Consider the following 27,258-nt stretch of genomic DNA (forward strand, 5'->3'; position numbering starts at 1 on the left):
ATTTGAGAGACTAAAGGATATAATTGTTATTTAATTTATATAAAAGATTGAAGACAAAATTGTAATTAGAAACTACGGAGCATGAATGTCATTTCTAATAAAAAAAAAATAAGGACAAAATCAATAATTTTAGAACCAAAAAATATGAAGGTCATTTATAAAAGACTAAGGATAAAATAGTAATCTGAGGTAAAGAAAGACTGAATAGGAATATTCCTAAAAGAATGAGACATAATGAAGCAAAATGAAACAGAATGTGATTCAACGATAAATTTTTACAAATTCTCCCTTGTGTTGATATAAAGCAATGTGATTCAACAAACGATTTGAAAATATGAAATGTTGAATTCTTTTTTCCCTGCCATAGCTCATAAGGAGTATGTTTAAAGATTGATTTTATAAAGACTATTTTAAATATGCTACATTGTATTTAGGTAAACCATCTTCTAAAAACATAGTGCTTCTCCCTTCTTGCGAGCTTCTACTTTTTTTTTTTTTCTATAACCATATTTTGTTGAAGTATTTTAGGAATTGAGATTTTGAGAAATTTCATTTTTTTTTTACAGAATATTCCAAAATCTGAGTTTACAAATTTACTACTATTTTCTAATCTAATGGTTGATATTGTAAGTCCTTTTTTTATTTTGAGGTTTTTTAGAAATTTTAACAAATATTTTTTAAAATATCAACCTTAAAAACTAGAAGAAAAAAAAAAACACATGTAAATCTAGAATAGTAATTATAATACAAAGACATATCTTTCTAATACTTAGATTGACTAATGATACTATCATACCCGTTTATGAGAGTGTACAAGAAGCAAATTTAGTTGGAATTTAATTACTCCATTGGTTTTTATAGTTTTGCGAAATTTTTAATTAGGTCCTTATATTTTTTTTCTTTTAAGTGAGTCATTGCACCAATTATTTTTTTTAATTGAGTCCCTATACTTTTTTTTTCCTTTTATTTGAGTCCCTGCATCAATTTATTTGTTTTAGTTGGGTCCCTATACAATTAAACAAATTACTACTAAAAGGGATTTAATTGAAAAAACAATTTTGGTGGAGGGACTCAATTAAAAGAAAAAAAAGTATAAATACCTAATTGAAAATTTCACGAAATTATAGAGACGAACAGAATAATTAAACCAATTTGAAAAGAAGAGTGGGGTTAGTGGGAGGAAGAGGATAAGATAACAAAGAAGGAAGTGAGCTGAGTATCTCCCTTTCAAAAGTACTAGTGAAGAACAAACTAATATTTGTTCCTGTTTTATGTATTTGTATTGTATTCTTAAAACTATATTTTGTATTGCTGACCACAAAAAAAATGAGTGTTAATAAAACTAATTATAACAAATTGAAAACTAATTTAATAACCACAAAAGATAAAATATATCTGACAAAATTATCAAAACATTAATTATAGATTAATTTTTTTAAAAATACAATTAATGTCCATTCTCTTTCTGCTTCTTCTTCCTTCTTTAAAATTTTTCTACCTTCGTCACCGTTTTATCACTACCAAAATTACTCAAAAATTCTAAGTTCTCTTCTTTTCTAAACCCTAAGCCTTCGTAACTGTCTACCATCACCACCATAACTAACTTTAAAATTAGATATCTATGCACATGTCAAGGATAATAGAACATTATTGTTCTTCATTCAAAAAAGAAAATACAATCATCACATAAACCTAGATGTCAAAATATCACATAATAAACTTTCTCAAATCCTATTAGAAACTAGAAAAAACTCAGACAAGAAAAATCCAAATAAAGAAAAATAGGTGCCGATTTATTACCTTAAAGAAACAAATAAAAATTTCTAAAAATTAATGGTCATAGTTTCGACCAAGCAAGACATAAAAGAAAAAGGAATTTGGAACTGAGCTCACCTTAAACCCAAGTTCACAACACTACCCCAATTTTAATTCCACGGCAAAACATATTTCTTTTGTTTCTCCCACCTCTGCCATCTCGTCCTCTCCCACCCTTACACCCAACCACGACCACCACAAGAGTTTTCCACTTTGTTCATCCCCTCAACTAGCTGGTTCTGTTACATTGTAGGTCCTGGTGAATCTGTAATGGCTCTTTTAGAAGATTAACATTTTTATTCAAAAAATGAAAACTAATATATCTAGATTTTTATTAGTGTCTTAGATATGATAATTTTCATGGTTTTGATTCAACGTAATTTTACATCTAAAAATTTTAGGATTTGTTTAGGTTGGGTGATGATGGATATGGTGGGGATAGTGGTATCACCACAAGAAAAAAGGCTTATGATCATGCCTTTTTTTGCTACGCTTTAAAAGCGTGGCCAAAAATGATCTATGGCCACGCTTTTATGAGAGAGCGATTGAATAGAGATTTGGCTACGTTTTTTTTTTGTTATGCTTTAAAAACGTGGCAAAAAGAGTCAATCGCCACATTTTTATGAAGGTAGCGATTGATGCGAGATTTGGCCACGTTTGTTTGTACCACGCTTAAAAAATGTAGTCATAAAAAGAAACTGGCATGCTTTTAAAGCGTGGCAACAGAATTTTATTATTGTGGAGTTTATAAAGCGTAGCCATTTCCTACAAGCTTTTTGGCACGCTTCAAGAGGGTGGCCAAAAGGTTCCCAAAAAAAAATTTAAAAAGCTCGTACACTCTTCTGAGTTATAACTTCAAATTAAAAAAGCTCCTTCGTCGTTCAAAGAAAGACCCGTAAGCCCTGCCCTAACTCCTCCTTCAAAAGCCCCAACGCGACGACGACACTCCGTTCTTCATTGTGCCTCGCCCTCACCGCGACGACGACACTCAGACGACAGTTCGTGAAGAACGTCGCTGTGCTGGCAATGCCTCCGCCGGCAATCCCTCTTCCCGCACCCCTAACCTCCTTCTGCAGTGACTCTCTCTGGCGGTGACTCTCTCTGCTCACTTGCCGTCGCAAACCCGCCGTGGATGCTCCCTTTGCCGCCACTCCCTTTCGTGGCTGCAGATTCCTACCTTCCGCGCCGCTCCCTTCCTACTTCCTGCTTCCTGCTTCTTGCTTCTTTGTTAGTCCTCTTCTTATTCCTTTCTTTTATTTCTTTTCCTATTTCACCTGGTCACTTAGCAAATCTGATGGCTACATTGTGACGAAGCCCGGGACGACGAAGACCAGTGTTGAGGGTGTTTTTGCTGCCGCCGATGTTCAGGACAAGAAGTATAGGCTAGCTATTACTGCCGCTGGCTCCGGTAATTTTCTCTTACTGCCTCACTGTATCTTCATTTTGGTTATTTTAAATTGGTTTCTGTGACGGTAGTGACTATAGGTTCATTTGAGCTATCGTGTCCTATGTTAGTTTCTTTATTTACATATTTAGAATATAGGCTTTTGGCTTGAGGAAATGAAAAAATAAAAGAGGAGAAAACTTTCTTCAAACATACCCTTGTTCAACAAATTGTGTGGTGTAGTGTGGTGCGTTTAGTTCAATTTTTTTGTAATAATTTTGAAAATTTGTCTAGGTAGTTTGCTGAGTTTAGTATAACAGGTGTTATGAACATGGTGTCTTTGTCTTGAATTATTGGATTATTATTACTGGATTTGGATACCAATTCTTACCGATTGCCACTGTTTGTGCTTTTAATATTGAGTTTTGCGAATTGGTGCATTTGGTTTGCTTGGTTTTATGCTATTTGTTATTATTTATGTTAATGCACGCCCAGTGCTCTCTGATATGCCTCTTTGATATTTTGAAATCTAAATTTCATGCTTACTTATGTATTATGTTGTTTAGGTTAATACTTCTGTATTTGAAATAGAATTCTGGTTTTGAGAGTTGAAGTTTAATTTTATTTTTATTTTGAAAGGGATTAATCATGAATCAACGTTTTGTTTCTTTTTGGTCGAGTTTGTATTAATGATTTAAAAAAAATTACCAACACAAAATGACATGATAAAAATGTATTTCTACAAAATTTCAGTTGTCACATCTAGTCAAATACTAATTTAAGTTGGTTCTTCAGAGAGAATAATTTTAAACAAATTAAAAGCAAGGTTGACTTGAGTTTATTAGATTTGTATGATCTTAACTGATATAATAGAAGAATAAGAGTCCCACCACAAATCTTGCATATGAATTGATTTCAATTTTCACATTATATGTGCTTAGCGTTGAGAACAAGACACTGGAGACTATCTAAACTTGGGTTTTCCCCTTTCTTTAGCACAAATAAATTATGATCTGAATCTTAGCATTTTAGTAATTACTTAAAGTACATTAATTTAATTTTCCATTTTTTTTATCATTAGATGCTGAAAATTATGGTGATTAAAATATAATGGATGCGGTGTACTGGATTCAAATAGAATTTATGTGTATAGGATTAAAATAAAATTGTGGTAATTACATAAAGATAACAATGTCTATTTTTCACTTATTTTTTATTTTTATTTTTATCAGAGAATTACTTACAGTTAGAATGCCATACTGATAGAATGTCATACTGATAAATGTGCTAATGTGCTAATGTGTTTTGGGGTGCAGAAATCACTAATTTTCATCAGTGAAGGCAGAGAAATCACTAAGTTTTCTTCTATTGCATTTTGTGAGGAAAGGCTTTGAATGTTCATGCTGCTTCAGACTTTACTATTGGTGGATCTAGGGGGCAACTACTTCCCATGGTTGTTGGCAATGTCATGTGCTTTTTAACTTAATTCATACTTTTCTTTAAAGCAATTAAGGTAATTTTGTTAACCTATTACCAGAACTGTCACTTTTCAGTTAGTTTTGATGTTTATAAATTATGTTGATGTAACATTATTTTGTAAATTGTTGGATGATGATGTCTCTTTTGAACTGTGATTCTCAGCATGCTGTTCATCTTGCCCATTTAAGAGTGAACATAGCCATTTAAAGTTAAAAAAAAAAAGTAAATTAAATACTTAAAATATAAAATTACTATAAAATTTAGTTGTAAAATTTTTAAATTTAGTATAAATTTTATAAAATTAATTAATTTATTTAAAATTATAATATCAGAAAATTTTAAAGATTAAATTAAAATTTTAGCTGTGGATATGATTTATACACGCTGAAGATTGTTGCTGTCGTTGTTTGATGGAATTAATGCATGTTTGAGAATTATGACTATTTTTAATTTTTCATTTAAAGCTAAGATTATAAAGTGGTTATTAGTGTAATCTTGGTGTAATTGGGTACAGTGCTCGAGGATCGGAATTGTCTTATGGTGACAATTGCCGGTAAAATGCAAATTAAAGCCCCACTTTGTTATTAAATAATAATAATTCATAATTAATGGTTTATTGGTACTGATACAGTGGGTTGCATGAGAACAGTGAATAGAGAAGTATTAAGAAAACATAAGATCTGATGGGCCCTTAACCTCATTTTCTGAGATGGCATAAATTTAATACAAAATTTTGGAAAAATTTAGTTGTTTTTTCTAAAAAATATCTGTAAACTTATCATAAATTTGTTCAGAAATATACTTGTTTAGTTAGTTAATATTTTATTTTTAAGTATAAAAACATTTAATTATATACTATTATATTAATAAAAAATTATTATTTTTATTTGATTATCTTATTTCATCAGGGTGTCAAGGTTGTATATAGAACAAAGGAGCTGGAAGAGCAATAAGTAAAGAGGTTTTTACCAATTTCTTAACAACTCTTATCTGTTGAGTTTATTTCTTTTAGTTTACAAATTGTAAATTGTTCTTGAAATTTTCAATTTCTGAGAGACCCTAAATCTTCAGCTTCTGAGATAGTTTTGTTATTATTATTCTTTACATCGTTGGTTGCATCAGCCAAATTTGGAATGAGACATGGCTAGCAGGTTGCTTTTATAAACCATGCAATTACGAACTTTTTGTGAAGCAATCCCTCAATATGGAGATGGCTATTGTCATGACAAGGGTATGGTTTTGCAGCACACACTGTTTAATAAAAGTTGTTATCATTTGGTGTCTACTTTAGATAATTAACACAATATTTTCCACGTTTAAACATCAGGATGCTGGTATGGAGTAGATTCTTCACCTTGATATGGATGAATTAATACACCTAGCGGGTGCTTGAGAGTATTCTTTGAGTCAGTTGCTTTTTGAGGTTCCAAGAAATGTAGACATGGTCATATTTCCCAACTATGTGAGTAGAATTTGCTGGTTCATGCTTCCTTCATGGAACTGGTAAGAACTTCAGTGGTGTAATAATGCTTGTGTCTATGGTTTTTAGGAGAGCAGTGTTGAGCGAGATGATATTAGGCTTCGTTTGGTTACTGTGTTCAGAACATATAGACACATACACAACTATACCAAAAGACATAGACACAGATAGACATAAATTTTTTTTAACGTGTTTGGCATCAGTGTACAAGACACAACAATTTAATTCAAATATCTATTTTATCCTTATTAATTATCTACCATCATCTTCTACCAACATTAACGCTGCCGCCACCATAGCTTTCTACCACCACCACTACTGCCACCTGCAATTTTTTTACTTCATCGCAAAATACTATCTTCAACTTTCATTTATTCATCAGTTCAGCAATTCAATTTTCTCATTAAAAAAAATGAAACAGGTTGAAATAAATAAATAAATAAACGAAAATGAGAAGACAGATCTCAAGAATGATCGACTACTATTTTGGGCTTTCTTGGTTTTTTTTTGCCGTTCTTAATGAAATTGATTCAAGTAATAGTGGAGATGAACAGATCTGGGCAACACCTGATGAATGTAGATGAATAAATATGACTGAAGATGATGACTCATGGTGGTGATAGGTGCAACTGTGTGAAGAGAGAAAGAGAGAAGAGGATGAAAAAGAAAGAAGGGGTGTCAATGGTGGCGGTCCGTGACAGCGGTATGGAGGGACACAACAATGGAAGGAGAAGCAGAGTGATGTGTGTAGTGATGCGAAGAGAGAAAGAGAGAAGGAGATGAGAAAGAGAGGAGAGGCAATGGCTATGGCGGTGGTGTGGAGGAGAGACATAGCCATGGAAGAAGGAGGATGGAGGAAGGAACGTGGAGGTTGGAAGGATTTTGGGGTTAGAAACACAGAATATAAAAGATAATAAGAGAGAAAAAAGGGGATTAGGGTTAGATTAATTAGGGACATAGTTGGAGTTTTAAAAAAAAATAAGGGATAAAAATGTAAAATTTTGTGTCTTATAAGTTGTGTCTCAATGTCTCAGCTCAATGGAGAGACACTAAAAATATGTATTTTGTGTATACTTGTGTACCACCGTGTCCATCATAAATTTGTGTCTCAACAAACAAACGGTGGACATGTGCCACCGTGTCCATGTCTTTAGTGTCCAGAAACACCAACCAAACGCACGCTTAAAGAACCTTTTAGTGAGGTGAGTTGCTGAAGCTGTACATAGTCCTTTGCTAGAAGTTTCTGTTCTACTTATTACTTAACAAAGAACCCTTTGGAGTACCCGAGTTTGTAGAATCAGTGAATAACAAAAGGAATTTTGACTTTTAGAATGATGAAGATCTATTTTTCTATTTGGTTTTATTTTTAAGGCTTAGTAGAGGGAAAAGAATCACTTAATTTAGTTAGAGAAGATAGTCGTAAAATAGCTCTCGTCTTTTATAAACAGCAGAAGAGAAGTTAGTGGGGAGGGCGTGAGTGAGGGACGATTCTCTTATAGGAGAGAGAGTTGAGAAGTATATGAGAGAGGTGAAGGGAATTAAAAGAGGGAAGGAAGAATTTAGACTGGGCAGGACCTTAGGAGAGTGGTAGCTTCTCTAATGCTACCTTGTTCCCTACTTTTTCTGTGTTTCATTCTTCCATTAATAGACTCCCAGAGACTGGAATGGTATCACCCTGATGCCTTCCATAGTTCCACCTCCTCTATTCTTTCTTCATGCTCACTTCAACTCTCTCCTTTATACTTCTGCTCTTTACACTTTCTGTCTTTATTCTGGTGCGTATGCCTAGTCTTAATATCTGTGGTACGAAGCTATTACATCTTACTATACACAGTACTGGTATACTGTATAGGTTCCACATACCCCTTTCCACTTTCACACTCACGAACACCCTGAACTTTTAGCATAGCTAACAATCACCTGTAATAGTCATAACTTAAAGAAACAATGAACCTTGTAGCCATTACTGGACAACAATTATTGACCAGAATTAAAAGGCATAGATTGATTTCAACAGTTCAACCAATTATTCTGCAATGGAATGAATTTTAAATTACTGAATTTGTAATCCTTAAATTTTAATTGAGCAGTACTTTGTAAAGAGGAAACCGACAAATCATGTATTGGTTTCCTTATAAATGCAGTTGCATGTTTTGGCATTGATACTTCTATCTCCTTCATTTTCTCCTGATCTATTGATTCAGGTATCAATGTTTAAGAAGAATTATGACCATCTTCCAAAAGATACATACTTTGGCAATTACAAAGATTCTGTATGTGGGAATCCAAACTACTTTCTGACTTACGAAAATGGTAAATCAGCTGCCCGTATACAAGATCATCTTCGTCCAAAAATGGTGCACACAGATGGCATAACTACATGAAATCCCCAAAGTATGTTCTGTTGATTCTTTATATTTATGTCTCCCCTTGATGTTTTTTCACTTATGAGTTCCATGATGTTCTCCTGAATTATGCTAGTGAGATCAAGTTAGAGGAGGCTGCTGTTTTGCATTACACATATGCTAAATTCTCAGACCTCACTTCGAGACGTGATCACTGTGATTGCAAACCTACCAAAGAAGATGTAAAAAGATGCTTCATGTTGGAATTTGACAGATCTGTGAGTTCATGAACTCTTTTTCCACCTTATTCTTTTACTTTCTTTTCTGTCCACTTAGCCATTTGGTTGAATATTGGAAAAAAAATGGATTTGTCTTACCCGTGCAGTATATAATTAGATTACTATAGTTTGAACTTAAAGGTTGACCAATCGTCACAGATTCTAGTTGCTAAAAAATAGGGAAAAAGGGTTTGGGCGTGGTGGGGACTGCTTTCCCAACTCATGAGTGTTCATTATAGTGTTCATTATTTCCACTATAGTAAGTACAATTACTCTCTGCTGCTACAAGGACAATAACACAGCCATGGCTGCTTCAGTTTCAATCATAGGAGCTGTCAAAGAAACTCCAGTATGATACTTTTACCTTACTTTGTTACTTTCAATTAATTCTATTCACTCAATTTATCACTTCTAGTTTTAAACTATGTATAAGATTAGGATAGTAATTGGATTGGATCCAATGTGAATTAGTAATCAGTTATAAATACCAAATTAGAAACATAATGATCATGTGAACTATGGATACATATCATTAATTTGCGAGTTATCAATATATCTAGATGCGGTTCATGATTTCTTGTATAGTCAAAAAAATTTGATTAGAGTTTTGAATAGAGTAGTAACTCTTAAATAACAAGAGAATAATGTAATTTTACATTGCATGTGAGTTTGAATGGTTTTGGAACTGTGTCTTCATCAGTTCCCAGTTCATCAGCTTTCTTTGGAAGCAGCTTGAAGAAGGTTACATCAAGAATCCTCAGCAGCAGCAAGGTTTCCTCCGGAAGCTTCAAGATTTTGGCGATCGATGAGGACAAGCAGATAGATAAGGACAGATGAAAAGGGTTGGTCTATGATATCTCAGATGACCAGCAAGACATCACAAGAGGGAAGGGTATTTTGTAGTTTTTAATGTGTATTTTGTACTTTTTAAAGGATGTAGATAATGTAATAGTTGTTGGAATTATAATACATGTATTACAAATTTATGGGTAGTTGTTATCACTTTGATTTTTTGTTAGTGCTTGTCATGTGATCAACCACTATATTTGGTGTACAAGTTTATGAAGGTTTTATATTGTTAATAGTAATTAAAATTGTTATGAAGGTTTTATATGTCTAAATTTTACATTATGTATGAATTTTGTTAGATTTTATTATGAAGATTAAAAAAAAACAATTGAATTTGAACAAACTTATAGCCACGCTTTAAAAGGGTAGCTATTCCGTACAGCAGCCATTTTTCGTCACGTTTTAAAGTGTAGCTATATCTTTAGCTATTGGCACGCTTTTAAAGCGTAGCCATATCTCTCACGACTTTGCCACACCTTAAAAGCGTAGTCGTATCTCTCGCTATTGTCACGTTTTAAAAGCGTAGCCGAATCTAGCTATTGGCACGCTTTAAAAGCGTAGCCATATCCTCTCGCATACGGCCACGCTTAAAAGCATGGCAATAGATAAAAGCGTTGCGACAAAAAAAAACGTGGTCATTGGTAACTAAAAGCATGGCCATAGAGCAACCGGCACGCTAGCAGATGCGACCCTTTCAAAAGTGTAACACCCTATCCCCTCTAAAAAACTAAAAACACTAAACGACGAGGGGAAAGTAAAATCTAACAACTCAATTTGTGAAGATAATCTTCTATGCTCCTGTAGCTCGGCATTAAACCTTCGTACCTATAGCTGGGAGAGATGGAGATAGGGGATAAGAACTGGGGAGTTCTTAGTAGGGTTGGGGTAGTTAGTTAAGTTCGTTTTATTATGTTCTAAGTAAATAACAACAGTCAACAAAGTACAATCTAACTCAACAATTACAGAACATAGAATCCAATAACAAGCACACACAATAATAGAAAACACAATCACAAACAAATATGCCCAAAAAAGGATGATGCATCTCTAGTCCTATCGCAGGCCGTGAGCTCATGTGTCGGTTGCCTATCCGCTCCCGACATTACCCAGACACGAGTCCCAGATATGGCTTTCTAGATGCATACAGTGTGCATATAAGTCTTACGGCCAGGCCGCATACAGTGTGACTTTTAAATGTATTGTAATATGCTTACATTTGGAAAATAATTCTCAGTGTGTGGGCGTCCCCACTATACATTTGGCGCTAAGCCGCTAAGGCCGAAACAAGGTCGCATCTGCTCTCCTGTGGCAGACAATCTTTTAAACTTTGTCTTTATCTTTGTCCTCTACTCTCCTGTGACAGAGATCAGCTCTCCTGTGGCAGATATCCCTTTAGTTAATATATTCTTTTCTTTTCTATGCTCTGTTCTCTTGTGGCAGAGATTCGTAGGTTCTTTTAATCTTTGTTCTCTGCTCTCCTGTGGCAGAAATTCTTTAATATTTTTCTTTCCTTTTCTTTTCTTTCTTCTTCTTTTCTTCCATATCACCCCATAATATAATTTATCTTCCCATTATTCCCTCGTCTTTCCCTAAGTGTCTTATGAAAAATAATTATAAAGTACTTTAAATGAGTTCGCATTCTCTAAAACTTTTAAAATCATTCTGTTTGCTCTTCTATGACTTATAATAATATTAATAATATCTTTACTAGATAATATTCTAAATAAAATAATAATAACAATAATATAAATAAGTTATTTTAAATAGTAAATAAATATATATATATATATATATATATATATATATATATATATCTTTTCTTAAAACTTAGTTTATAAAATCTTATTTTTAATTTTTTATTAATTAATTTTTAAACCACGAACTTTTTAATATTCTATTTTTAACCTTAATATTTTATAAAATTATATTTGAATCCTCACTTATTTTCATATTTATATAAAATTAACCCTGACTTTTTATAAAATACCCATTTTACCCGCCATACTCTATTTATTACCCAAAATATCTGAAAAATTATATAATTACAAATTGTACCTCAATTTTTATATAGAAATACAATGTTATCCTTCAAAAATAAATTTTAAATATTAATCTTTCTCTTATACCAAACCGAAACCTTTAGCCCTTCCTTTCAAAATATTACTTGTATTTTAATCCGTTATCGAATCTTTCGGTTATCGGTTTTTCTCAACTTTTACTTTAATCTTTCAACCACCAAATCTCATCAATTTTCTCAAAATACCACATCACAACAGTCCCAAAACTATTAAAACAACTACAGCTAAGCTATTCCTCATAGCCAAACCAACAAATCACAAGCAACAACAATAATTCAACATAAACTCATTCAAATTCAAACAATAATTAACAAAATCAACATTCACTTATCAAATTCATATTTAATTATTATAAAGTTACCAAACCCTACCTCCGTACGAAATCAAAATACTCGAAGCTCCAGAGAAGCTTTTCGATCGAGCTGCTGAAGAAGAAAATGTCAAAAATCGTCTGTGCCTCCTAGAACTCCAATTGGCCGAACTCAAGAGAAAGAGGAGCTATCTCACCATCAACTTCTAATAAACAAAAATAACGCCAAGACATAGAAAAGGAAGATACTAACACTTTTATCGAATTAGATTTTTTATTAAAGTTACAGATCTCAAAAAATCAAACTCAGAAACTCTGAGGTACTATGGAATCTCACACGGCTTTTTCTCTCTTTTTCCTTTCTTTTGGTTCCGTTGAGAATAAGAGATGATGATGGTGTTTAAGAAATAAGGGATATGTGTCATTGGTGTTTTATAAATATAAGGAAACGTGGCATTGGTTTACATATATATACATGCATAAGTTTCATTTTCTTTTCTTCTTTTTATCTTTTTTTAAAATATCTCATTATAACAAAAATAATTTAAAAATTCTAATAGATTTTAAACTCAAAGTATCATAAAATTTAATTTAATTTAATTATTTTTTAAAAAAATAATTTTTTAAATAAAATAATAAATCTTGAATAATTCATTATTTAATTTTTTTTAAAAACTCGGATTATTATAAAAAGCATGTCAGTTACTCAAAAAACGTGGCGAAAAACTATCGTTATGTTTTTTCTTATTTTTTGCCATACTTTAAAAGCGTAATAAAATCTTAGTTTTTTTTGTAGTGTATTAATGATGATAATGGGGTGATTGTTAGAAAATTTTAGAAGAGGAAGAGATAAAAGAAAAGAAAAGAGGAAAGGAAAAAGGATTAAGGATATTAATGGTATTTTTAAATAAAATAATCCGTAGTAACGTTTTATTAGTTTTGTCAAATAAATTTTATCTTGTGAGTATTAAATTAGTTTCAGTATGTTATGGTTAATTTCATCAATGTCCGTATCTTGGATCGATAAAAATGGTGAACTTCTCTATTCTTGATATAAAATATTGTAGTGCGTAGTTAGTTATTTTAGTATTTTTCGTAAAATATCGTAGTAGTTAGTTATTTTAGTATTTTTTATTAGAAAAATAGCATTTAAATATAAAGATCCTTATAATAAATATACCTATTAAAGTAACGTAAATTGTGATTTTAAAAATTTGTTAAACAATTTCTAGTCAGTATTTAGGTTAAATAATTTGTAATTTTAGTTTAAAAAGTGAGTTAACAACCGAACTAGAATAAAAGATTGGGGTCTCATAAATAGAAAATGACAAAAGTAAAAATTAAAAAGATATAGGATGTTTGATACAAAGGTCCAATTACAACAAATCATGAGCATATTTAAAATAGTTTTTTCATTATATAATTGGTTTTTGTTAATCTTGTCTTAAGAATATATTTTAAGGGACATTTTAAGAATATCATAAAAAAATATTTTATTAAGTTATTGATAATATTATTTTTTATTTTTAATATATTAAATGCGTAAACATTTAAAAGATATTATTATTATTATTATTATTATTATTATTATTATTATTATTATTATATAAAATAGCTAAATCTTATATATAATTTATCATGGTTGGACTATTTTAGTAAGTTCTCGACATCTTTTGGTTATTTTTTTGTTTTATTATTTTTAGGTCCTTTTTTAGCGATCTCGTAATACGTCTTTAGAAAGTTTGTAATACTTTAAAAGACTCATGATTAAAAACAACATGTAGAATTAAAAGAGTGTGAAGGTGTGTATCATATTATCCTTCAACCTTACATCTTAAGAAAGGCAAGCTATATATATATATATATTGACAACCGATGTCTAACACCAAACAAGTAGAAAATGACATCAAATCTGGAATAGTTTTTTTCATTTTACAACATGATGAATATATAATATAAACAATGAATAGAATAACTATAAATACTTGAAGAATCTACTTAAAATGAGTATCATCTGAAAAAGACTAGTCAATAAACCCTTAATGAGCTAGACACCTGATCAATTGCCACCAGAAATCTGATCACAATACTTTTCACAAGCTGGGCCACATACTTCAATCGTAGCTCCCCTCTCTTGCAAGCATACAGGCATGCATTGTTTGGCACAATCTGATAAAGTTTCCGCATAATTAAAACATACAATAGCTAACACCATGCATATTAGCATTGCAACTACGTATTTCTTTAAGACCAACATTATTGAAAATCTTTTGCTTTTAGAGTTTGTAGTCTTCTGGTAATAGGATAATGAATTAATTAATTTTCTTCTTATATTTATATGCGTTGAAAAGTCAATTAAATATATTCTGAACCATTATTTTATAAAAGTAGATGATGCTGCTCCTCCTCCTGTTTTCAAGCGGTGGGGAGAGAAACATGGTAATAGCTTACAATTTTTAGTTTAATTACTGATTTTGGAAGTATATGATATTTTTAGTTGTGTTAGGAGCCACATTTAAAAGAAAGTAAAACCATGTTTTAGTAATTATTAAAAACTATATAAGTATAAATGTATTTGTCCTAATTGTTGTATTATATTTTTTCCATATTATAATAAATTTTTGTTAATTAAATTTTGTGTTCATAAAAGAAATTTAATCTTTTCTAAAGTTTAAGTTTACAAAATAATAATAAAAAAGTTTTGAAAGCCATTTTGATTTTTAAAAGATTCTATTTTTGACAAAATAAGTTCAAAATAAATTAACACAAAAATAAAAAGATGATAGATAGATATACTATTTACATTACAAAACACTCATTTTTTTTTATTAATAACTGTTCATACCTGACCTAGAAATAAAATCAGACCCAATAAGAATAAAAAGGTACAGCAAAAAAGGAGAACTTCCTCTACCACTTATCCGACCTCTTTAACAGGTCGAATACAACAAGAGAGGTTAGCTTTCACCACAAGAAAAAAAGGTTTTAGCGACAAACTTTTAGTGGCAATAATATTATTGCTACAATTTATTTTCTTAAAACAATTTTTTAGCGATAATTGTACATTTGTCATTAATACTATACCTTATAATAACCATTTAAACTATTGCCACTAAAAAAAATACGAAATTTTAAAAATAACAAGGATTTGGCTATGGTGGTGAAAGTATAAAATGGTCTTTAAAGGATACTTTAATTTGATTCCAAATGTGTAGCTGTTGTTTAATCGTACAGGTTAGTTTTTGTATTTATATTCTTATCCAAAACTTATAATAATTGTAAAGGCCCCAATCATGAATGAAAGAATTTTTATTTGGATACAAGTAGAGAGGGGTTAAGTTTCTGAGCTTTCTGTAATTTGGGCCTTTAATGGACATATGTATAAAGAACTAATATTTTAAACTAATATTGGACACCACTTCCAAAAAATTGTAATGTTACTACTTAATAGCAAGGTTCTGAAAACCGAATCGGTCATCGATCTAGTTACTAGTTTATTGGTTCATAGGTTCAACCGTGGTTGAATCAAAAAAATTGTTTTGTAATAAAATAATAAATAAAATATAAATAAACACACTAAAACATAATTATTATCTAATATAAACTTTAAAATATCATCCAAATTAAAAGTACTACATAAATCAGAATGTTGTAATCTCATTCAAATACAAACTCAAAAGTCAAATAACAAAAATAACTAACCAAACATAAAATGCCAACATCCAAGTTTGTCATCAATCATCAAAATTCACCATAACTTACTGCAGATTTGCTTCGTTGATATCATCAACTACTTGGACCAGAAAAATCAAGTGATACAGCATAACATGTACTACTACCACCACTACCACCACCACCACTTTCATCTAAATCAACATTAATATCATCTATAAATATACATAGATATAATTTTTATTGTGCAAATACGACTACTCCTACTCTACTAGCAACAACATATAACTTGTGAGCAAAAAAGAAAAAGAGATGAAAATATCTATTATCACTGAGGTCCTTCTCAAAACCGTTTATTATTAGTACTAAACTCATCAACGAAGCCCCTTTTGATCTTACTACTTTTCATTCCCTGTATTGTAAGCAAACCCACCACCATCATTATTATCATCATGTAATACATCATCGCTTGTCATTATTAATTAATTGCCTCTAAATCAAGCTTCTTTCTAATACCTCTATATATAAATAAATCCCTCACTTATCTAAACCCTTGTGGCTTGCGAGACTTGTTTGTGGATATGCCGAACAGAACAACCAGAGGAGATCAAAAGCCATGCAAAGATTCATGTGTTTTCTTTCTTCTTTTTTATTTTTTCTATCATGTGAATTTTATGTTTGTGGAATAAAGTGTGTTAGATTTCAAGCTTGTGATTTATCCATGCTTACATCATTATAGCTTCATCAAGATGTACCACCACTCTTGCAATGAAATGAAAAGCCTTGTCATGAATGCCAAGAATGAAATGAATTGAGTTATTTAGTAGAGAAACTCTATTCCTTTGTTTTTGTAACATGTGTCTAAGAGTGAAAAAAATGTATAACTATGTTATATGAGTGGTTTATATGAATGATATTGATATTGAAGATAATTAACTCATGAAAGTGTGTTTTTCATGATTAACTCATTCTGTGCTTATTAATAAACTTTAAACTATAAATCAATCTAAAGCAATCCAAACATACACTTTTAAGAAAGATGTTAGTATACATCTTACCGTATTTAGTAAAAATAATATGAAACGAAATTGGACTATGGAAAATAAGAAAAATTCTTTCATGAGTAAGGGAGTGGAGAGGAATACTAACATTTAATTTGATTGATCAATAATTAATATGATGAGGAAGTCTTAGGCATGTGGCAAAGATAACAATGAGAACAAGAACAACAATAGTAAGAATAAGCTAAGGAAGGGATTATGGTCACCTAAAGAAGATGAAAAGCTCATGAAGTACATGATGAATAATGGACAAGGTTGTTGGAGTGAAGAGGCTAGGAATGCTAGGTTGCAAAGGTGTGGCAATTATTAATTAATTATATAACAATTAATCAAAATTATTCAACAGCAAGGTTTAGCAATTAGCACCCAACAACTAATCAATGCTTCAACAATTAATCATGCTTCAAGTCTTCAACAGTAAGATTTAGAACAATTAATCAATGCTTCAACTATTATTATTACAAAGAACAAAAATTATACCTAGGGTTAGAAGCTAGAAGCCTGAAAAAATGTAGAGATGGCGGGACAATGGCTGGCAAGAGGCAAGACAGTGGCTGATGGGTGAAAAGGGGAAACAGACCTAGCACCGGCGGGAAGACACTGTGCGACGGAAAGTAGCGTTGGTGGTGGTTCCGATTTTCGAGCTCACTGCGAGATGGAAGTTGCGCCAGAAGCTCCAACTGTTGTACTACTGCTTCGCATTCTGCTTCTGCGTTCTGCTTCTGCGTGTTGGACAGTAGAGGTTGAGAGGGGTGCTTGCAAATGTTAGGCATTAGGGTTCACAAGTCACAACCAAGCTTCAATGCACCGTTTTTGAATTTTCATTTTTGACCCATTTCAAAAACTGGCCGGTTCGTGGTTTGTTTCGACCGACCGGTTCGACGGTCTAATGTCAATTTTTGAATTTGGTAGTTTTTGCTTCTGACCAAATTGTGTTTGGCATCAGTTCATGATTCAGCCAGTTCGACTGGCTAGTTCGAACCGGTTTCAGAACCTTGCTTAATAGTTTATGAAAAAAAACTCATAAAGCAAATTGTAAACAAGAAAGAAAAAACTCACAAGCAAAGTGTCTACTATAATAATAATAATAATAATAATAATAATAATAATAATAATAATAATAATAATAATAATAATAATAATAATAACATATAATCCTTGATTATATACATTGTTTCATCAAAGCATTAGTTTCAGCCAAAATATATAACAATTATATAACTAAGGTATTTCAGTAATTAAATTTAATTAAATTGGTCTAATAGTTTAGCTGCGTTTGATTTTGAAAATAGGATAAAACAAGACATTAAGAACAAGACACAAAAGACAGAGACACGAAACTTAGTATTGTTGTATTTTAATCGGTGATAAACTAGCACAATTTATAAAAGTCTAAATTATTATCATTTTTCCATTTAAACAATTTGGGAATAAAACTATAATAATAAAAAATATAATTATAAAAAATTAACAAAAATAATAAAAAAATAAAAAATAAGTTGTGTCTCTTGTTAGTCTCTCTGTGTCCTCCTGTCAGAGTGGACACGAAATACACTAATTCAGTGTCTCTAGACACAATATTTCTATTCATATCTCATCTGCCAAATATGATTTTGTGTCTTTGTGTCCCTATTTCAGTGTCATGTGCCTGTAGATAAACGCAACATTAAAAATTGATAAAAAAAATTTAGTTGATTAGACTTGATTACAAAAATTATTTGTTCACCTGATATTTTTTATAAAATAAATTTAAATATTTTTAGTTTTAAATATATTAAAAATTTAAATTTTGGACTATATTTACTTAATTCATAGAATTTTACGAATAATAATTAGATGGGTTAAGTATGATTTCGGTTCCCAACGTAGAGGCTAAAAATTTATTTCGTCCCCGGCCTATTTTTCGCTACAAAATGGTCTCAAAGGTTTCAGTTTGTTTTAAAATCATCCTTTTTACTAATTTTATTTTTTATTACCAAATTATCCCTCATTAAAAAAATTATAAAATAAAATAAATATAAAATAAATAAAAAAGGAAAGGAAGAGATACAGAGAATTGGGGGGGGGGGAGAAAGAAAGGGAAGGGGGCGCGAGAAACGGGAGGGGGGAGGGGGAGGGAAGGGAAGAAGGGGGAAGGGAAGCCGCAACGCCACACCGCCATACTGCCGCACCACCGCACCACCGCACCGCCGCACCGCTGCCTGTGATCCCGCCACTGCTCGCCTTCGCTGTCGCCCTCGTCTCGCTGCACCTCCTCCTCACCGCTCGCACTGCTACCCGCTTCCTTGCCACTGCTCCATGACCCTCATCGCCCGCCGCCGCTTCTTCTTCTTCTTCTTCTTCTTCTTCTTCTTCTTCTTCTTCTTCTTCCATTCTGCTTTTTCTTTGATTATGTTGTTGATTTTTTATTATTGTTGTTTCTGGTTGCTTCTGCTTCTGATTGATTATATTGTTTCATGATTATTGTTGTTGTTGTTGTTTTGTTTCTGTTTCTGCTCCTGCTTCTTCTATTTCTACTTGATTCCATTGTTGTTTCATTGGTGATTCATTGTTCTTGTTGTTGTTGTTGTCCTGCTGCTGCTTCTGTTTGATTAATAACTATTGTTGCTTCGGGTTTTGTTTCTTCTTGTGCTTCTGCTGGTGCTTCTGCATGATTTTGGGGAAGAAAGGATAGGGGTATTTTGGTCCGAAGGACGATTTTAAAACAAACTGAAACCTTGGAGACTATTTTGTAGCGAAAAAAAGGCCGGGGACGAAATAAATTTTCGGCCTCTACGTTAGGGACCAAAATCATATTTAACCCTAATTAGATCAATTAAATAATAATACTATATTTTTATTATTTGTATTACTCATGATATATGTAGTTACTAAAATTTGTGTTTATTATTTGTATTACTCATAACATATGTAGTTACTAAATTTTAGAGTTTACAATTTAGAATTTAAACGTTTATGATTTATGTATTTAAAAAAAGTTTACACGAATATACATTTTTAGTTGATGAATTCGAACTAATTTATTTTTATATTTTTGTAACATAGAATAAATGCAAGAATAATAAATAATTTATACCACAATAGCAGGAAAATTATACATGCCAACTTATACCAAGCAGCTGCACACCAGCTCGATGTAATAACGACGGACTGTCCCTTCATAAATGTGGAGAATCGACCTCGTCGGACCATTCTCTACGGCATAGGGCAACTCCGATATCTTATAGTCATCATTAATTACCACACCAAGTGGATCAAAGCCGAATCATTGGCCACAATCACAGCCAAACAATGTCAAAAATTCCTTTGGAAGTAAGTCATAACTCGATTCGGAATACCTGAGATCACAATTTTTGATAACGAGACCCAATTTGCAGACAATATCCTTGTCTATTTTACTAGTTAGGAATGCGTAATTGTACTATTATACTGGTATAAATTTTACTTAAGCTCTACTTGAAGGATTACCATGTGTTCATAACACGCAGTAGAAAAAAAAATAATCCTAAAGATCTATTCTGTGCTTAAACTTTATTCGAATAGTATATAGATTAGATTTAGATACCTTTGGATGCTCTAGTAAAAGCTTTATTTTTCGATTGTACGAAGACTCTATGCGTATCTACACCGAGACCAACCTTTGCTGTCTACTCCTTGACCAATGGATATCTGATCTGAATTGAGAAACCTCTTGCAACTCTTTGCACTCCATAGAATTCTTCTCCAAGAATTAGGCTCATATACGTTTATGTGTGTAGAAGTAAAGGAATAAAACCCTTGTGTTGGTTTCTACTATTTCCACTCTATTTTTTGCAAACATAAATATATAATAGCAATATCTCAATATGAACCATTAGAAATTCTCAAAGTGAGTCAATTCAATGGCCATATCTCTATATGCATCATCTATATATATATATATATATATATATATATATATATATATATATATAATTTAATAAATGAGATCTATTAATCTTCATCCAATGAAGACCATTATATATATATATTGATCTTTCCGTATTATAATGTCCTTTTTAATAATCCTATGACCAAGAACAATTTAGATTAAATTATAAAAGATTCATCTCTCAATATTATGATCACTATCATAATAATAAGTCTCTAAATTTAATCAAGAACCTTATTATATTAATATTTTAATATAATAATAACAACAAATTATTTGACACATGATTGAATGGATTATGGTCATACTAGTTATTCTTAACACTATTCCTATTTTGTAGGCTCTCAAAGTATAGACAAATAATTTTTAATCAATCAATTTTAAACAACTATAATTAATAATTAATAATTTTATATTTTTATAAAATATTATATAAATTATTACTAATTAATAATAATTAATTAATATATGGTGTAACTCAATAATATTTATTAATTTGCTGTTGGTTCGATTTGTTTTATTAACTAAAGAAATTGTTTTAGAAAAAAAATTTGAATTAAAAGATAGGGCTAAGGTGAGCCTAATATTGACCCGTAGGAGAATCAAAGAAAGGGTCAAGGGACGGTGGAAACAGAAAGGCGCCATTCCCGCCATTTGAAAACACAAAATTTCATTTTCATTTTTGAAAACAATCAACTCAAAATTTTCTCAACTTATTTTTATTTTTATTTTCATTTTCTTCACCCTCTTTCTTTCTCGTCTGCTCCTTCTTATTTTCCTCTCTCTTTCTCTTTTTCTTTCTTTTTTTTTTTTACCAAAGATAGGAGACTCGAACCCGCATCCTCTTAATTGAGTATGGAGAGACTATGCCATTTGAGTTATTACTCATTGGCTTCTCTTTCTCTTTCTCTGTCCCCTTTCTTTAAAAATAAATGAATGTAACCCTTTTTAAATTAAATTATTTTTTGAAATGGTTAACAAAAATTTACTATTACGTAATAATAATAATAATAATAATAATAATAATAATAATAATAATAATAATAATAATATTTATAATATTATTATTATTATTATTATTATTATTATTATTATTATTATTATTATTATTATTATTGTTATTGTTGTTGTTGTAAACATAGTAATTTTATTTTTAGTGAAATTTTTTTAGTTAAATAATTTTATGAATTGAAAATATTATTTACGGTCAGTTTGTTTTTAAAATTATTTGGTTAAAAAGGGATTTAAATAGCAATAATAAAAATTAATTATTTTTATTTGTGTAACAGACTTAACACCTAATTTACTGTAAACGTATACATGTTAACTTTTTATAAAAGTAATTTAATTTGATAAAATTTTTTTACCACAATCTATAATGTTAAGATAAAACCAATATAATTTTAAATTATTTATATTCATGTAATATTATTACAAACAAAAATACTAGTTAATTAAATTATTAAACTTTTGGCAAACGAAAATCTTTTATATTATTATTATTATTATTATTATTATTATTATTATTATTATTATTATTATTATTATGTAATTACAATGCATTGTAGTTGATTGGACTTTCTTCTATTTTAGATATTTATGCATTATGTGCATATTTTAGATATTTCAGCGTGTGTTTAGATTATGATTGTCAAACTGAGGTTTGAATTTGAATGAGAGTAATTTTGTAGAATTGATTTTGGGTAGAAGCGAGTCTGTGCCAATTTGATTTATATTTGGTAATTCTATATTAAAATTGATTTTGATAAAATAATTACTGTTTAGATAATATTAGTTAAAATCACTTTTAGATAGATAATGAGTTAATTACTAAAAATATAATATTAAATTATAATGTTATTTTTTAAGTATAATTAATAAATTATATTTTTTAAATAGTATTTATTCTAGTACTCTATTTTAGTATGTTATATCTTTTTACTATTATAATAACTATTTTAGTATGTTATAATTTTTTACTAGTATAATAAAAATTAATATTTATTTGTTAAATTAAAAATAATATATAAAATAACATATTTTAATAATCTTTTTAATAAGTACTCTTAATATTTTTATTTTTATTACTGTTTTGGCTTTAAGTTTTTACTAGTTATGCTTTTTTTATTATTTATGGTTAATTTTTTACTTAATTTACTATTTCCAATAAAAACAATAAAACATATTAAAATTTTTTATATTATTTATTATTTGTTATATTATTTATTAATTTTATTTTTATTTATTATTTTTTATATTATTTACTACTTTTTACTGTTTTGGTTAATTTTTTATATTATTTATTATTTTTAGTAAAATTCATGACATGTGAGATTCACATGAGGGGCTTAGAGTTAGATTTAACCCCACACAAGTCTGACCCTTCATTCTTCAATATCTTGGCAGCTGTAATCAGGGGGTTGTGGGACTTAAGAGCGCAATGAAGCTAGGATATTAATAATGTTGTTCCGCACCAACGACGATAGTTACGTGGTTTTCAGGGGGCGAACCCCCCAGATCTATCCAACGTGGGAAGCGGCGGAGCAGCAGGTCACGGGATTTATGGGAAATTTGCACCGCCGGCATCGTAGCTACAAGGCAAGACTGAACGCGTGGATCGCCTACCATGAAGGAATGTCAGTCGAGTCTTCCTTTGGATGTGGAGAGTTGCAGCGTTGGATGTGAACTACCCCCCGCGTTTGGAGATGACGACGATAGTAATGGCAACTAAAATTAAATAACATTACAATTTTAGAATTATTTTTAGTGGCCATATAAATTACCGGTAAAATAGGTTTTGGCGGCAATAGTAATGGCCGCTAAAAATGAATAACATTGCAATTTTAGAATTACTTTTTGTGGCCATATAAATTGCCAAGAAAATGGCCGCTAATAGTATATACTTTATGCGGCCATTAAAAAGGTCTTTACCGACAAAGGTTATAACTACCGCTAAAACCTTTTAGCGACAAAGCATAAGATGGCTAATGTCTAATTGCCGGTAAATGTATTAGCGGCTATTTTTATTGTCGCTAAAAGCAAAATAAATGGCCGCTAAAAGTGATTTTTTTGTAGTGTTTACTTAGCCAAAATAAGTAACTGCCTCTCCAAATCTCTCCTATTATCTTTATTTCCCCTAAAAAGATAGATCCTAACGAACTCTCAAGATAAAGGGAACGATTATCTACAAATAAAGGTAGAACTACTCCAAAACGTGCTTATTTATTCTACTATAAATACACTAACATCCCTCAGGTATATTTACGTTCTAATCTACTAAAAATCCGTCTAAAACCCTTGCAAACTTAAGCATCAGAGTCTCTTGCAGGCACCACCCCCACCTCCTCACGAGGAACACAGACGGCGGCACCTCGGGGCAAGAACAAGTCGAACGCTGCCTTAGAAGGAGTCTGGATCTCACATTTAGGCCCAAATAATCATTTCAGGTAATCCTCGAAACATTGGCATCATTGTCGGGGACCTAGAATTCAACCCTCGATAATGGAGGACAATCAATACGAAGACGGTCACACGGCATTTGAATCAAAACCGGAGCCCCACCGTGACAACCTCACACTTGCAATACCTCCACCTTAGGAAATAGCGCACATTGCCCACGGAGAAGGGACATCGGGAAACCCCCAGTTGAGGTAGATCCGATCAGAGGTCCATCCGCCAGAAGATGAAGAACCTCACCATCCAATGGAGATACTCTGTTTAGTCCACGGCCACCGTCGACGACTTGAGCAACTTGAACTATGAGAAGCAGAATGGAAACTGTGAAGGGAGGTATGATAAACCCTAATTTTGTGGTTTATCTTGTGCTTAATTTAGGAGATTTTATCAACTTATCTCACATTTATCCAATGAAATAGCATGATTTTGTGAATTTCTCTTAATTTGTGCTTAAGAGTGAAAACATACTTTTTAGGCCTTTAAATAGCCAAATTTAATTCACTTCAATTCCATTCAATGCCTTGATGTGTTTGTTGAGTGATTTCAGGTTTATAAGGCAAGTGTTGGATGAAAAAAGTGAAGAGACAAGCATTCAAGTGGAGAATTCATGAAGAAATGAGCATTTGGAGTATTCAGAGCAATGCGCATGCGTGACAAACGCGGACACATGAAGAGGTGCATCATCAAAGGCAACGCGTACGCGTGACAAGAAAAAGCCAGATGACGCGTACGCGTGAACCATGCGTACGCGTCACAATAAGCACGTGACCTCATTAAAGTGAATACACTGGGGGCAATTTTTGAGCTGCCCAAGCCCAAATCCAACTTATTTCTGAAGCTATTTGAGGCTGAATTCAAGATAGATCAAGGGGGAGCAATTAGTTAGTGTAGGAAGCATGCCTTAGGTTAGTTCTAGAGAGAGAAGCTCCCTCTTCTCTCTAGAAATTAAGGGTCTTAGTTTAATTTCTTCTTAGATTTAGGTTTTAATTCTTGTTTTCATCTTGTTTTCTTTACAATTTCTTGTTTCTACATCTTTGTTCTCTTAGTTTATATTGTTAATTTCCCCTTTATGGCTCTTTTTATGTTGATGAACTCTTGTTGGATTTGGATTTTTTTTAATGCAATTTATGTTTTATGTTTCTTTGATGTTTAATTGAGTTGTTATTGTTAATTTCTTGCATTGGGTAGTAGTACATTTTATTATTCTTGCAATTTTATGATGCTTTCCTTTTGTGCCTTCCAAGTATTTGACAAAATGCTTGGTTGGATGTTAGAGTAGCTTTTTGAGCATTCTTGACTTGGAAAGAGAAATTAGGCAATCTTAAGTCATTAATACCCAACTTATGTTGGTGATCTAGGGTTGTTAGTTAATATTGTTTTCATTGACTCTAATCTCTTGCTAATTCAATTAGTGAGTTGATTAGGACTTTTGGATTGAGATTAACTAGTCTTATTTGACTTTCTCTCATGTGAAGATAACATTGTACCTTCTTCCAATGTTGGAGATGACTAAATAGGATTAGCTCTTATTAATCATTGTATGATAATTAATGACTAGGATAGAAAGCCTAGGTTCTCAATCATTTCCATGAATGTCTCTCTTTAGTGATTGCTTTATTTAGTTGTTTGATTTACATTTCTTGCCCTTTTTAATTTCTTGTTTTATCAACCCAACCCCATTGAACTTCATAACCAATAATTGAGCACTCGATTGTAATTCCTAGGGAGAACGACCCGGGACTAATACTCTTGGTTATTTTTATTGGGTTGGACTTGTGACAACCAAAATTAAACTTTGATTTGAGGATCGATTGTCAGTTTGGGCTATGCTCACAACGAAATTATTTTGTTAAATTCCGTACCGGTATAAATTCTCACATCAAGTTTTTGGCGTCGTTGCCAGGGAATTGTAATATGTGCTTATTATTGGTTATTACATATATGTGAATATTGTGAATATGCTTGCCTTTTGCTTCTTTGTTAGTTGTTGCTAGTTTTAGGAGTTTACTTTCATTATCTCTTGTTAGCTTTTATTTTTATTTTCTCTTGTCACTATGAATTCTCATCCCTTTGGCTATGAGTTTGGTTCAAACTATGTTGTAGGAAATGGAAGCTTCAATGAGGATGTGCATCAAGGATTTGGAAATCAAGGGTGAGAGGAGCCTCAAGCATATGGATACTCTTCATGGCAACAACCTCTTTCGGTTTCTTATAGGTATAATCCAACTCCTAATGCATATCAACCTAATAGACGTGGTGACCCTCATTGTGGTTGTCAACCACAATCACCACATGCATATAATCCCTTCCCTCAACATAGCCCTGAACAACCTTACTCGCAAGCCCCATACCACCATTCACCTCCATATGACCCTAACCCATATACACTATACCAACCACCATATGAACCATACTTAGAGCCACCACTATTCCAACACCAATACTCCCAAGAACCACCATTTTCTTATACATCACCTCAAGACTTTTACCAATATGAACCACCTTCCAATTACAACACCTTTCTCCCAAACAATGAACCCTCTCTTCTACCACCTCCTTCATTTGAGGAAGCTTTCCATGCCTTCATGCTAGAATACAAAGAGACATCAACTCTTATATCCAAAAGTAAGAAGAGGAGTAAAAGGAGTTAAAGAAGCTAGAAACCATGGTTGCTACCATGGCGAAAGCCATTAACCACATGACCTCTCACTTAAGCTCATGCATCCCAAGTACTCCCATTGACGAATGTGGAGGATCAACCAAGGAGCATAGTGAGGAATGAATTTAAGGCTTCAAGGTAAAGAAGAGGAGTTAATGCAAGAAGTGCAACAAGAGGAGGGAGTAGAGATAATTGGACCAAAGGAAGTGGTTGAAGATTTAGGAGATGTTGAATGCAAAGAGGAATCTCAAGTTGAAGATCCCTCTTCCTTGGGGTTCGAAAATAATGTTAAGGAAGATAGTGCATGATGACAAGTCATCTTATGCTAATTTTTCAAGCATTTTTTCACTTGTTTCACTAGGTTTTATGCACTTTCTTGCATTGTAAGTAAGTGGTTTGGAGTGGAATTGCATGGTTTTGTTGAATCAATCAACCACCCTTTAATTGATACTAAATCATGAAGTTTAAGCTAAATTTAGTTG

At 31.7% G+C, this 27,258-nt stretch overlaps 1 pseudogene; it reads left to right on the forward strand.

Annotated features, from left to right (window-relative positions):
• The first annotated feature begins 5,577 nt into the window (after positions 1–5,577).
• Positions 5,578–9,621, forward strand: LOC107627205 (glycosyltransferase-like KOBITO 1; annotated as a pseudogene).
• Positions 9,622–27,258: the final 17,637 nt, after the last annotated feature.

This window comes from Arachis ipaensis, chromosome B2, assembly GCF_059453495.1.
Source record: "Arachis ipaensis isolate K30076 ecotype BB chromosome B2, ASM5945349v1, whole genome shotgun sequence".
In the NCBI taxonomy this organism is placed as follows: Eukaryota; Viridiplantae; Streptophyta; class Magnoliopsida; order Fabales; family Fabaceae; genus Arachis; species Arachis ipaensis.